Source organism: Macaca nemestrina, chromosome 7, assembly GCF_043159975.1.
Source record: "Macaca nemestrina isolate mMacNem1 chromosome 7, mMacNem.hap1, whole genome shotgun sequence".
In the NCBI taxonomy this organism is placed as follows: Eukaryota; Metazoa; Chordata; class Mammalia; order Primates; family Cercopithecidae; genus Macaca; species Macaca nemestrina.
The window spans coordinates 122,708,315-122,722,434 of record NC_092131.1 but is presented as its reverse complement, the minus strand read 5'-3'; the positions used below and the strand labels follow the sequence as shown (position 1 = coordinate 122,722,434).

The following is a 14,120-nucleotide window of genomic DNA, read 5'->3' as shown; positions in this document are numbered from 1 at the left end:
AAAAAAAAATTGAAACGCATAGAAAAGCAAAATAAGAAATAAGGCTGGGTGTGGTGGCTCATGCCTGTAATCCCAGCACTTTGGGAGGCTGAGGTGGGTGGATCACCTGAGAGCAGGAGTTCGAGACCAGCCTGGCCAACATGGCGAAACCCCACTTCTACTAAAAATACAAAAATTAGCTAGGTGTGGTGGTGTGTGCCTATAATCCCAGCTACTCGGGAGGCTGAGGCAAGAGAATCACTTGAACTGGGGAAGCAGAGGTTGCAGTGAGCCAAGATTGTGCCATTGCACTCCAGACTGGGCGACAGAGCAAGACTCCATCTCATGAAAAAAAAAGAGAAAGAAAGTAAGACTGGCCAGGTGCAATGATTCACGCTTGTAATCTCAATACTTTGAGAAGCCAAGGTGGGAGGGTAGTATGAGTCCAGGAGTTCGAGACCAGCCTGGGCAACATGGCAAGACGCTGTCTCTACAAAAAAATTTTTTAAAAATTAGCTAGGTAGGGTGAAGCAAGACTTCAGTTCCAGCTACTAGGGAAGCTGAGGCGATAGGATCACTTGAGTCTGGGAGATTGAGGCTGCAGTAAGCCATGACCGCACCACTGCACTCCAGCCAGGGGGACAGACCAAGACCTGTTTCAAAAGAAAAGAAAAAGAAAAGAAGACTCACTCATCATTTCATCATCTGGAGATCGCTATTGTTAACATTTTTGTGTATATCCTTCAGATTTATATATGTGATCACCAGGTATATTTGATCAGCCAGGGTGTTTGGTTGCAGGCAACAGAAACTGGCTCTGGCTAGCTACATTAGTTAAGGCAGAATTGGCTGCTGTACTAGGAAAATCTCCAAATAACAGTCGCTTTATACAACACAAATGTATTTCTTGCTCACATAAAGCCCAACACAGTGGTTCCTGCTGGGTAGAGGGGATGGAGGCAGCTCTGGATCACAGTCACTCAGTACAGGACCCAGGCCAAGGGTGGCCCCACCCATTCAATGCCTGGCTTCCTAGGTGACCAGCCAACATGCAGCTAGCAGGTGGGGGAAGAGAGCATGCAGAGGATTCTGCAGACCTGAAGGGTGTCCGTACTGTTCCTTTTCTTTCCATTGGCCAGAATTCAGCCACCTAGCCATACCTAACAGAAAGGCTGTTGGAGGACTCGCAGAATCGACGGGAGGTTGGGGCACCAGGCTTGAGATTGAGCAGTTTTGAGGGAGCTCCAGGGAGTCAGGAAGCAGGAAGCAATACACATGGTGACCACCTCGTCGGCCAGGCAGGGCCCACCTGTCACCCCCAGCCCCACCACAGCTGCCAAGAATCGCCTTCAATTCCTCTTGGCTCCTCCAATTCCTCTTGGTGTCACTCTCTCGGGATTCAGTGTTCTATAAGAACGCATCTATCTTGTTAGGAATCCCCAGATCATGCCCTCATCCCTGGCTGCACCAGGACCAGGAGAGGCTGGATCTGGTCCCTGAACCTTGTCATGGGAGGCAGGCATTTCCTGTGGCTGGGCTTACCCCTCTCCCTCCCCAGGAGAGATAATTTCCCTTTTCTTCTGGTTTTATTGCAGTAGAATTGACAAAAAAATGTATATATATTTAAGGTGTACAATGTGATAATTTGATATATGTATACACTGTAAAGTGATCGCCACAATCAAGCTAATGAACACATCCATCCCCTCACATAGTTACTTTGTGTGTGTGTGTGGTGAGGACACTTAAGATCTACTCTTAGCAAATTTCAAGTATGCAACACGCTATTATTAACTATAGTCACCATTCTGTTCCTTAGATCCCCAAAACTTATTCCTCTTACAGCTGAAGCTTTGTACCCTTTGACCAACATCTCCCCTTTCCCGCCCCCCACCCCTCACTCCGGCAACCACCATTCTACTCTCTGCTATGAGTATGACTTTTTAAGATTCCACATATAAGTGAGTTAAAGCAGTGGTTGTCAATACTGACAAAGAGACAATTTTCTGAGGGCCTGTTGAGAAAGAGCGTTGGTTCTGGACAGTCAAAAATAACAATGTTTTCTATTATCTCACTATACTGTGTTATTGGGCCTGGGATCCTGCCCATTCTGCCAGTGCCCCCACCCACCCATGCACCTGCTGAGTGGCCACAGCTGTCCTGGGTTTCTACAGCCACAGGGAGAAGTCAGAGCGCCTGGGAAATGGAATTGCCCAGAAGCCTCATGGAAAGGAGCCATGTGGAGTCCAAGGTGGCTCAAAGCTGTAATGTCCCACCAAGGTTTCCATGTTAAGCCCTCAAATACACCAGGACGATTTGCCCAGCCCTCTCAATCACCAACGCAACCCATGACCAACAAAAAGCTGTGAAAGGAATAGGAAGAGAAAGCCTACAAATGCAAATTTCAGTTTGGAGGTGTTTTGTCTTTTTTTTTTTTTTTTTGGTAGAGGCAGGGTCTTACTATGTTGCCCAGGCTGGTCTTGAAGTCCTAGCCTCAAGCAATCCTCCTGCCTTGGCCTCCCAAAGTGCTGAGATTATAGGTGTGAGCCACTATGCCTGGCCTGAGGTGTTTTGTCTTTAGGGAACCTCATTCCATGATTAACCGGGTCCTTGACACACTCCGAATCACTGTTTGAAACAATAAGTGCGCAAAAAGATACTCAACATTGTTGGTTCCTAGGAAAATGCAAATTTAAAAACATGAGATATGACTACACATTCACCAGAAACGGGCAGAATTAAAGACAGATGACCTGGTCCAGTGGCTCACACCTGTAATCCCAGCATTTTGGGAGGCCGAGGCAGGAGGATTGCACAAGCCCAGGAGTTCAAGACCAGCCTGGGCAACACAGGGAGACCCCATCTGTAAAAAAAAAAAAAAAAAAAAAAAAAAGGCCAGGTGTGATGGCTCACGCCTGTAATTCCAACACTTTGGGAGGCTGAGGCAGGCAGGTCACTTGAGGTCAGGAGTTTAAGACCAGCCTGGCCAACATGGTGAAACCCTGTCTCTATTAAAAATACAAAAATTAGCCAGGCTTGGTGGTACACGCCTGTAATCTCAACTACTCAGGAGGCTGAGGCACGAGAACTGCTTGAACCCAGGCAGAAGTTGCAGTGAGCCAAGATCGCACCATGGCACTCCAGCCTGGGTGACAAAGCAAGACTCATTCTCAAAAAAAAGAAAAAACAAATTATCCAGGCATGGCGGCATGCACCTGTGGTCCCAGTTACTTGAGAGGCTGAGGCAGGAGGATTACACTAGCCCAGTAGTTCAAGACCAGCCTGGGCAACATAGCAAGATCCCATCTCTAAAAAAAACAATTATCCAGGCATGGTGGCATGCACCTGTGTTCCCAGTTACTTGAGAGGCTGAGGTGGGAGGATAACTTAAGCCTGGGAGATGGAGGCATCCCAGCCTGGGTGACAGAATGAGGCCTTGTCTTAATAAATAATCTCGATAAATAAATAAATAAAAGATACTCTATAGTGCTGCCAAATATTCAGAGCAACTGGAACTCATCTACATTGCATACATATTCCATTGTATACAATGCAATAACCATTTTGAAAAACTGCTTAGCAGTTGTGAAATAAGAAGAAATACACATATTGGTTTCTGCCCCCAGTTCCTGGCACAGAACTACTAAAACTCTTGTAATTTCCTTAGGAAAACAGGAGTGCTAGGAGGATCTTTTGTTCTAATATTTAGTCTTTGACCCAGATTTCTAACACAGAGTTCCTATATCCCTGGGAATGTCCTGGGTGATAGGACCATCTTTTGTTCTAATAAGGTGACTCCTGGTGGGCTCCTGAATAGCCTCAAGATGAGAACTGGTTGCCCGGGGAACCAACCGTGTGATTAAAGAATTGGAACTCAGCCGGGCACGGTGGCTCAAGCCTGTAATCCCAGCACTTTGGGAGGCTGAGACGGGCGGATCACAAGGTCAGGAGATCGAGACCATCCTGGCTAACACGGTGAAACCCCGTCTCTACTAAAAAATACAAAAAACTAGCCGGGCAAGGTGGCGGGCGCCTGTGGTCCCAGCTACTCCGGAGGCTGAGGCAGGAGAATGGCGTAAACCCGGGAGGCGGAGCTTGCAGTGAGCTGAGATCCGGCCACTGCACTCCAGCCTGGGCGACAGAGCCAGACTCAGTCTCAAAAAAAAAAAAAAAAAAAAAAGAATTGGAACTCGGCCAGTGTGGTGGCCCATTCCTATAATCCCAGCATTTTGGGAGGCTGAGGTGGGAGGATTGCTTGAGCACAGGAGTTCAAGACCAGCCTGGGCAATGTAGTGAGTGAGACCTTGTCTCTACTAAAAGTAAAAAATTGGCTGTGTATGGTGGCATGCACCTCTAGTCCCAGCTGCTCAGGAGGCTGAGGCAGGAGGATCACTTGAGCCTGGGAGTTTGAGGTTGCAATAACTATGATTGAGCCACTGCACTCAAGTCTGGGCAACAGAACAAGACTCTGTCTCAAAAAAAAAAAAAAAAGAGGAACTCCCAGCCCTGCCTCCCTGACCACCCTGGTGGAGGAGAGAAGGGCTGGAGATTGAGTTAATCACTGAGGCCAATGATGTAATCCATCATACCTATGTAATTAAGCCTCCATAACAGCTCAAATGGACAGGGTGCAGAGGAGCTTCCAGAGAGCTGAACACGTGGAGGTTCCTGGAGTGGTGCATGCAGGGAGGGCATGGAAGCTCCGCGTCCCCTTCCCACAGGCCTCGCCCCGTGCATCTCTTCCACCTGGCTGTTCATCTGCATTTTTTGTAACAGCCTGTATAATAAACCGGTAAACATAACTAAAGTGTTTCCAGAGTTCTGTGAGCTCTCTAGCAAATTAATTGAACCCAAGGAGGGGATTGTGGAAACCCCAATTCATAGCAGGCCAGAGGCACAGGTTGTGATTGGGATCTAAAGTGGGAGGGCATGTAAAGTCTTGTGATACTGACCTGTGGGGTCTGAGGCTATCTCCAGGCAGGCAGAGTCAGAATTGAGGAGAGTTAGAGGACACCCAGCTGATGTCCACTGTAGAACAGCTTGCTTGCTTGTCAGTGAGGCAAGACCTCATGCAGCAGTAACACAGACACCTATTCTGTGACCTGGTAAATCCACTCTCAGGTATGAGAGTGGATGAGAAATGAAACCACACATCCACACAAAGATTCATGCAAGCGGCTTTATACATGGTAGACTGAAGCAGTAAGCAACCCAAATGCCCATCATCAGGATAATGAATAAACAACACATCGTGGTATATCCACGCAATAGAATACTTCTCATCGGGACAAATGGACTAATGAGACAGACATGTAGGGCCGTGGACAAATCTCAAAAAGGTGTAATGAACAAAAGGAACCAGACTAAAAACATCTCCTACCATATGGTTCCATTTATATGGAACTCAAGAACAGACAAATATAGTCTGTGGTGACAACTCAAAAGAATGTGGAAACTTTCTGGGGTGACAGAAGTACCTGTATCTTGATCCAGGTGGTCACACAGGTCTACACATGTGAGCAGCCCACTTAAGTTTTGTGCATTTTACTGTATGTGATTTATACATAAAGTACTATGAAAATTTAAAAATTAATATGGCTGGTCCCCTTTCAGGTTACAATGGTCGCTTTCAGTGAATGCTTACCTGTCCCAGGCCTGGCTCCCCAGGTCTGCCCTCTGGTTCTTGTGTAGGAGGATTGACTGTTTCTTCCTGGATGCTGGACCACCCAAGGTGGGGACACCTGTCACCTAGTCCCAGTTGGCCCTGATGGCCTGCTCGGTGAGGCCTGCAGCAGGTGAACATGGGGCATTCTTTCTCTCCACTACACAGGGACCCATGGTTCCCTTATTGATTCAGCTGTTCCTCAGTCCTCACTGGCAAATAATGGTATCATGTATTGTCTTAATTGGCATTTCTTGGATTAGTAGTGATAGTAGTGAGGTTGAGCTTCTAAAATATGGTTACTGGACATCTTTATCTGTTTATTCAGAGCCTGACATGTTCTTTTTCTTTCTTTTTTTTTTTTTTTTTGACAACATCTCACTCTGTTGCTCAGGCTGAAGTGCAGTGGTACATTCAGGGCTCACTGCAGCCTCAACCTCACCAGTTCACTCAAGCAATCCTCCCACCTCAGCCTCCCAAGTAGCTGAAACTGCAGGCACACACCACCACATCTGGGTAATTTTTTCTATTTTTGTAGAGATAAGGTGTCACTATGCCGCCCGGGCTGGTCTCAAACTTCAGGACCCAAGCAATCCTCCTGCCTTGACCTCCCAAAGTGCTGGGATTATAGGTGACAGCCACCACGCCTGACCAGAGCCTGATATTTTCTCGGGACTCGTTCCACATAATGGTTAACAGTGAAAAAGAAAGGAAAGATATATTTTTGCCAAGCAAGCATTTCTAAAGGATATATATATATTTTTTGCAACAAGATTCTGTTCTTCTTTCTTCTGTGCTTTTCCTAGGAGGGAGTATCTTTTTGAGGGGTAATTTTTTGTGACAACAATGACAGTAACAATAAAAAATGGAACCATCTGCTCCTCCAGACTCAGTAAAATTGGCTTGAATCCCTCAAATTTGACAGCCTACAGCACTCCAAGGCTTTCCTCACAATCCTGTGCATTCTCCAGGGTGGAGGGTTCCATGGCCTCCTCTGCATGTGTTCACCCCCTCCTTCCACGTTCACTCTACCCTGCACACACACACAAGCACCAAATATTTGTGAGTTTAGCACACTGAAGATGGGCTGGGGTGGTAAGGAGACAGGAGAGCCTAGCAGGCTCACCTGATTCAAGCCTATCTTCATCCTGCAGGCTCTTCTCTCTTCCCTCTCCCTCCATTTTTTTTTTTTTTTTTTTTTTTTTAGACATAGTCTTTCTCTGTCGCCCAGGCTGGAGTGCAATGGTACTATCTTGGCTCACTGCAACCTCCACCTCCCAGGTTCAAGTGATTCTTCTACCTCGGTCTCCTGAGTAGCTGGGATTACAGGCGTGCGCCTCCACACCCAGCTAATTTTTGTATTTTTGGTAGAGACAAGGTTTCGCCATGTTGGCCAAGCTGGTCCCGAATTCCTGACCTCAGGTGATCTGCCTGCCTTGGCCTCCCAAAGTGCTGGAATTACAGGCATGAGCTACTGCGCCCAGCCCCCTCTCCCTCCTTGCTTCTCATTTTTCTCCGTCTTGAGAGCCTAACAAATTCCTTTCCCGTGCCATGCCAGGAAGTTTCACCATCATCTTTTAAGGCCCTGGCCTTAGAATCTCAAATACCTTATCAATGTATTTTTTCCAAAGATAGTTCCCATTCTAAGAACAATTGAATGCCAGCTATTCAGATGCACATTTGAAAATGTGACTCCACCATCATCATAATAGAATTGCAGTGTTTTTCTGCTTCTGAACAGATTTCAGGCTACTTCTCTCAACCTTCCAAGCTGGTGAATCGCACCATGCTACTCTGGCCATGCAAACAGCACTCTGAGGACTTGGAGCCAAGAAGGGTAAACTGAGTTCAGCCCATGGAAAAACTTCAATGCCAGGGGAAGGATTTGGATTTGATTATTCTACTTAAGGATCCATCAAAGCTTCTGGAATGGAAGGAGGGTGACTGGAGGGGGCTAGGCAGAGGATGATGAGGGCTCGTCTTAAAGCCAAGACAGGTCTGAGAGACTCTAAGGAACATCCACAAACTTTAATGATGGGGAAGGAGTGACAGAGGAGAGATGAGATGTCTCCAGGCTGCAGCCTGAGTATCTGAAGATGAAGTCAACTTTCCTTTCCTTCCTGGTCTGGAATAGTCTGTAATTTTCTAGGCACCATACTTAACACAGGCCATTACTGCTGAGATAGGACTGGCCAAGGCTGAGGAAAGATGTGAAAAAATCATTAAGTGTAGCTTTTACTGGACACACACACAAGGCACCCTATAACAGTGGCGCTATTAAGGTAGTGTAGCTTTTACTGGACACACACACAAGGCACCCTATAACAGTGGCGCTATTAAGGTAAGTGTCTCAGCCCAGTTCCCCTGCAGGTTTTTCAGCCTCCCACCCTATTTGGCTTTTTTATTTCCAAATAGAATCCTTCTAGGCAGATGCATGTATGGAGCTCTTTGTATCACATAACAACAATGGCCAGTATTTATTGAACACTGTGCCAAGCCCTGTCCAAGAGCTTTTCGTCCTATAATTTATATACACACGTAACCTTTTCTGTTCCTCACAACCCCATGAGGTAGGTATTTTTTTATAGATAAGAAATTGACGCAGAGAAGTTAAGTAACTTGCCCAAGGTCACGCAGCTAAGAAGTGATGGAGCCAGTATCACAACCAAAGTGCTGATGGGTTTATTTTCTGGAAAAAAACAAACTAGGAGACAGCAGAACAGGCCTGTGGCCCCAGCTTAACTGCTGACCAATACAAGCTTGAGCAGGCTTTTAAAAAATACTCTTTCATGAGGACAGTTTTGGGAGCAATAGATACGCTCATGTCTTGATTAAGATTGTGGTTTCATGGGTATATACATATATCAAAACGGATCAAGCAGTACACTTTAAATAGGTGCAATTCATTGTGTGTCAGCTGTTTTTATAAACTTTTTTTAAAAAATGGATAGCAATTATGTGATGGAATTAAAATATTTGTAATACTTCTATAGTAACTCTCAATTATCTTATGAGACTCCATTATGATGTTCAAGCATGATATATAAAATCCATGGTTCATTTTTGAATCTAAGGATTGCTTTGAGGATTTTGCTATGCCTCAGAGGAGCAAAATGTCTCCAAATTCAAACTGAGAGCTACAATGACTCAAGAAATGTTTTATAATCTGGCATTACTGAAAATAGAACACAAAGTATGCAAAGATTTTGTCTGTAACAACATAGCGATATTGCTGAAATAAAGTAAAAAAAAATAAAATTTATGAATATGCAACAAAATTTTTAAAGTACACCCCCCCCCCACCTTTGCTGCCCTAAGGATAAAATCCCACTCTGCCCTGAAGGCCATGCCCCTCCTCCATCACCGTTCCAGAAACAGTGGTTCCTTTCTGGTTCTTCACACCTTGGGGCCTTCACACGTGCTGTTGCCTGTGCCTAGAACTCTCTAACCCAAGTCCCGCATGCCTGGTTTCTTCTCAACCTCCAGGATTCACGCGAAGGTCGTCTCCTCCTTCTGACCACCCAGAATTCAAAAGGACACTTTTCCTTCACTCCTACAGTTAGAGCTTTATTTCTAGATTTGTTCTTGTCCTCTGTGTGGGGGAGACAGGATGTGTTCCGCGGTGTGCTCCAAAGCCTCTTGCAACACTGGACACAAAATGCACTTTACAAATGTGTGGGAAGGATGGAGGGATGTCTTCTCGCTGGACTCTGGGACCTCAAAAGATGGGTGCCCTGATGAGAAGAGCTCAGAATTTTGTCTCTAAAGTCCAAATATGTGGCAGGATGACCACTCCCTCACTTTCTTAGTTTTTTTCTCCCCAAACAGAGCAGTCCCACCTCTGGTGGCAGCAACTCTGGGTAAACGCCAAGTTCCAGAAGGAAGTGACTTCTCAGAGACCAGGCCCTAACCCACAGGAACGTAGCCAGAGGCTCAGGTTTTATCTGTTCAAGCAAGGTGGCAATGGTTAACTATTTCAGTGTGAGTTCTTAGAAAATTCTATGGGTTGGAATGCTAGCAAAATCAGCCCGTGCTACGGGTCACCCAAAGTGGTTGGAGTCAGGTGTTCAGGCACAGCTAGTCTCTGAGCTCTTCGAGGATTAAGCATAACCTTAACTAGTACTGTATTGTTGGTTTCCGGCACAGAGCCAGACACATAGCAGGTGTGCACTAATCCTGCTGTGATGAAATCAATAAATTCCACTGTGAGAACACGTGCTTTCTGCACACGGTAAGCCCTTTACGCATTGTCTCCATTCTTCAGTACAATAATTCTGTGAAGCAGATGTTCTTATCCCCATTTTGCAAAGGAGGAAATGGAGGTTCAGAGAAAGGTAATTTGCCCAGGGTCAGGGTCACACAGCCAGTGAGAGGCAAGGCCTCTCCAAGTGGAAATCCCTCCCAATATTAAAACAATGGCCTGAAATGACAACTGCTGTTTCGGGGGCCAATGAATTAACGTCCTCCCCTTAAAGTACTCGTCCCCCATTCCCAGCCTCTCTGCCACCCAGGCACTGTCTCCTCTACCCCTCGCTGCTCTGGCCTTGCATGATTTCGGTCCTCTCCACTTTCTGGGTTCTCCTCTTGCTTCTCTGATGGCTGTTCTTCTTTCCACTTCCTAAAGGCAGGTGCTCCCCAACACTTTTCCTTGGAGCTCTCTTTTTCCTTCCAGCCCTCTCTCTGGCTCGCCTCTCAAACCTGCATGCCCAGCTCAGACCTCTCCCAGGAGGTCCAGATCCATCCAGCCCCCGAAGACTGCTGCTAGTTACTCCTCTCAGAATGCAGGTCCTGCTCTGAAACCTTCAATGGCTCCCCAGGGCCCATCAGAGCAGCAAACAACTCCTCAAGGCATTCAAGGCTCTAGCACACCTGTCCCTGTTTCCCTCCCAACTCACAGCCTTCATCCATCTGTGCTCGCTGCCTTTATCCTGCTGTCCATTCAGCATGGCTGCCCTCCCTTTCCCTGCTGCTCAAGGGAGCTCTAACTTCCTGGACTATGGCACAAGCTCCTCGTCCATGAAGTCCTTCCTGATCCCCCTCCTCAGGTAGGTGTGGCTTCTCCCTCTTCAGGAAACTCCTTGAAGACCCCATCCCAGCATTCCCTGGGTAAAACCTACTTCCGTGCTTGCTTTGACTCTCCTACGCTGGGTCAGAAAGGAAGCCCCACACAGCATCAGCGGACAATGGCTGTTCTGTATAATTTGGCTTCTTTAAGAATCTCCCCAACTGCAGAATGAGATGGTGGAACTGGATCAGCATTTCTCAAATTTCTGTCATTCAAGTACCACCACTGTTGCTTTATTCTTGTACTACAGGTACTATCATACACTTACTATGTATCCACTCTTTTTAAAAATAATTTAAAAAGGAAACCTAAAATTGCTTACTGTGAGTGGAAAGCCAATGTCACTTTTGATAAAAGTTGCAGTAATGAAAAGGTCATCATGAAAATAAACACGTAACTGACAAAATAAGAAATGTCTGTGTAATGCCTCCAATCTTCCCATCCACAATTCTGGGAAATAATCTACTAGATTGTCAGAGGCTTTGTCTAAGATAAACAAAGCTGAACACTAGCTAAAACTGTAAGGACAGAATTTAATCAGTCGTAACTACTGCAATAGGGAAAACAATCTAGTATGAACTGAGCTCAACATTGATTTGTACGAAAAGTAAATGGGCATTTTGAAAAGAGGATGAGGGAATAGGGAGAAGGACAAGCAGCAGTTTAACAGAATCAGGGAAGTGAAAAATGACAAAGGGTTGATCAATGTAAGTGACATTAGGCCAGCTGTGTCTGCTAGCTACCAATTACCAAAGTTAGGATGCCATCCTCCCAAAGAGACTGGGAGACAGAAACTCTATCCTCAGGTGTTGGATGAAACAAAACAGTAAATATTTTGGCAGCCTTGAGTTTTCTCAGGTAGGCACTTTAAGAGGGGGTGGTGGGGCCAGTGTCACCTTAGGTAGGGGCCACCAACCCCTGGGCTGTGGACCAGTACTGGTCTGTGGCCTGTTAGGAACCAAGCAGTGGCATTAGATTCTCATAGGAGCTCAAAACCTGCTGTGAACTGTACATGCGGGGGATCTAGGTTGCATGCTTCTTTTAAGAATCTAATGCCTGATGATCTAAGGTGAAACAGTTTCATCCCCCATTTTTTTTTTTTTTTTTTTTGAGATGGAGTTTCTCTGTTGCCCAGGCTGGCATGCAGTGGCACAGTCTCAGCTCACTGCAACCTCTGCCTCCTGGGTTTAAGCGATTCTCCTATTTCAGCCTCCTGAGTAGCTGGGATTACAGGCCCATGCCACCACACCTGGCCAATTTTTATATTTTTAGTAGACATAGGGTTTCACCATGTTGACCAGGCTGGTCTCAAACTCCTGAGCTCAAGTGATCTGCCCACCTCGACCTCCCAAAGTGCTGGGATTACATGCCTGAGCCACCGCACCTGGCCAAAAATGGCTGATTTTACTAGGCAATCCTATTGTTATTTATTTATTTTTTGAGACAGAGTCTTGCTCTGTCACCCAAGCTGGAGTGCAATGGTGTGATCTCAGCTCACTACAGCCTCCACCTCCCAGGTTTGAGCAATTCTTGTGCCTCAGCCTCCTGAGTAGCTGAGATTACAGGCTAGCACCACCATGCCCGGCTAATTTTTGTATTTTTAGTAGAGATAGAGTTTCACCAAGATGGCCAGGCTGGTCTTGAACTCCTGGCCTCAAGTGATCTGCCCACCTTGGCCTCCCAAAGTGCTGGGATTACAGGTGTGAGCCACCACGCCAGGCCTTCATCATAGAATTATTGCCCATCCCCACCACCCTGTCTGTGACAACATTGTTTTCCATGGAACTTGTCTCTGGTGCCTAAAAGCCTGGGAACTGGTGATCTTAAGGATGTGACGCTGTTATTAGAAACTGTGTTCTGTTCAGTCTTTATAGGCCAAGATTGAAGCCTAGTTGAGAAGAGGACTCAGAGGAGCTTGGCTAGGTTCCATCAAGAAAAGAATCACTATCGGCTTCTTTACCTTAGCCCCTGCCTCTCCCAATAAAAGCATCAATATTGTGACTACATACCAGGTGTTTCACAAAGTTATGAAGTAGTCATAATTAATATCCTCATTAAAAGGTTGAGAAAACTGAGGCTCAGAAAGGTTGCCTGCCCAAGGTTCCACAGCCAGAAGTAGCAGTGCTGAGATTTGAACCTAGGTCTAGGTCTCACTGGTTCCAGAATTCACTGTCGTCCAAAGTGCATAGCTCCATTCTTTTTCTAGGCTCTATAAGCCATCCCTCTCTTGCACATGCCCATTTTATGAATGCCACTGGTCCCGAGTATTGAGTCTGGACAAGTATGTGGCCCTGTGGATCTTGGCTCTGGCTGCACCACCTGGGGAGCTTTAAAAATACTGATGCCTGGACCTCACCCCTAGAAACTCTAAGTAACAGGTGTGGAGTGCAACCCACAGGGATTTTTAGAAGATTCCAGGTGATTTCTGTCAGGAGCCAGGTTTGAGACCCACTGTGCTAGAAGCCTTCACAGTTGTCATCCCATATGATCCTTACAAGAGCCCTCTGAGAAAGGCAGGCAAGTGGCAATGCCCATGTCCTGCTGACGAAGAAAACTGTTGAGAGGCTAAGGCTCAGAGAGTAATATCTGGACAGAAAGCAACATTTCTGACCTCTAGCTCTGAGTTCTCTGCCTAAAGGTTCTGCTCTACAAGGCATAATTAAGAAGAAAAAAAAGCAACATCTCCAAGAGCAGCAGCTTAATTTCTCTTGTACAGTAAAAGTCATTTCTCGCCCCCATTGAACACACGGAGGAGAGGTAGTGCCTGCTTCAGCCATAGTACCCAAAACAAGGCCAGGGGATCCCAGGGAGGTGAGCAGTGACCCCCTTCCTGACAAAGTGTTCCCCCGGCAGAAGCCAAGGGAGGGCTAGGGGACAGGGGCCTGCAATTCTGTGATAGCGCTGCAGCCTGCTTTCCACGCCCACTTTTCTGCAACGGTTTGTGATCTGGACTCCCTGAGCACCCGTGGGGAGCTGGGGGCAGCCTAGGGAAGTCGGGACCTATTCCTGTACCCTTCCAGGCAAGCGTCCCTGGCCACCTAGCCTTGTCAGGGTCCAGGCCATGGGACCCCCTGTGCATAACCCTGGGCCCACCAGCCTGTTCCGGCCCTGACGTTTGCTCACTGATGATGTGCAGAGGGGAGGGGGCGGTTTCCCACCTCTGGGAGAAAAGAGGGCACTGTCCGCGCTTGGTAGACTTGGGGGGACGTCACTGCTTACCCCTGGGGGTCTTAAGGGTTCCCAGTGGTGGGCAGTCGACAGGATACTGTCCACATCTGGGGCCAGCAAAGGACCCCTGTACCTCAACTGGAAGGCGAGAGCTTCACCTCAGCCTTGCGGTCATGAGGGGGCAGAGGGCCCCTACCCACTCCAACCCCCTAAAAATGCAACAATCCCAGGCACACCTTAGGCCGC

The 14,120-nt window shown here is 46.9% G+C and overlaps 1 long non-coding RNA gene across 1 annotated transcript; it reads right to left on the bottom strand.

Moving 5' to 3' along the window:
• Nucleotides 1-7,650: 7,650 nt before the first annotated feature.
• LOC105493141 (uncharacterized) lies at nt 7,651-14,102 on the bottom strand. The gene is made up of 2 exons (XR_011626297.1): nt 13,926-14,102; nt 7,651-7,839 (listed from the first exon to the last, which is right to left on the bottom strand). It is a non-coding gene; the product is annotated as an uncharacterized lncRNA (long non-coding RNA).
• Nucleotides 14,103-14,120: the final 18 nt, after the last annotated feature.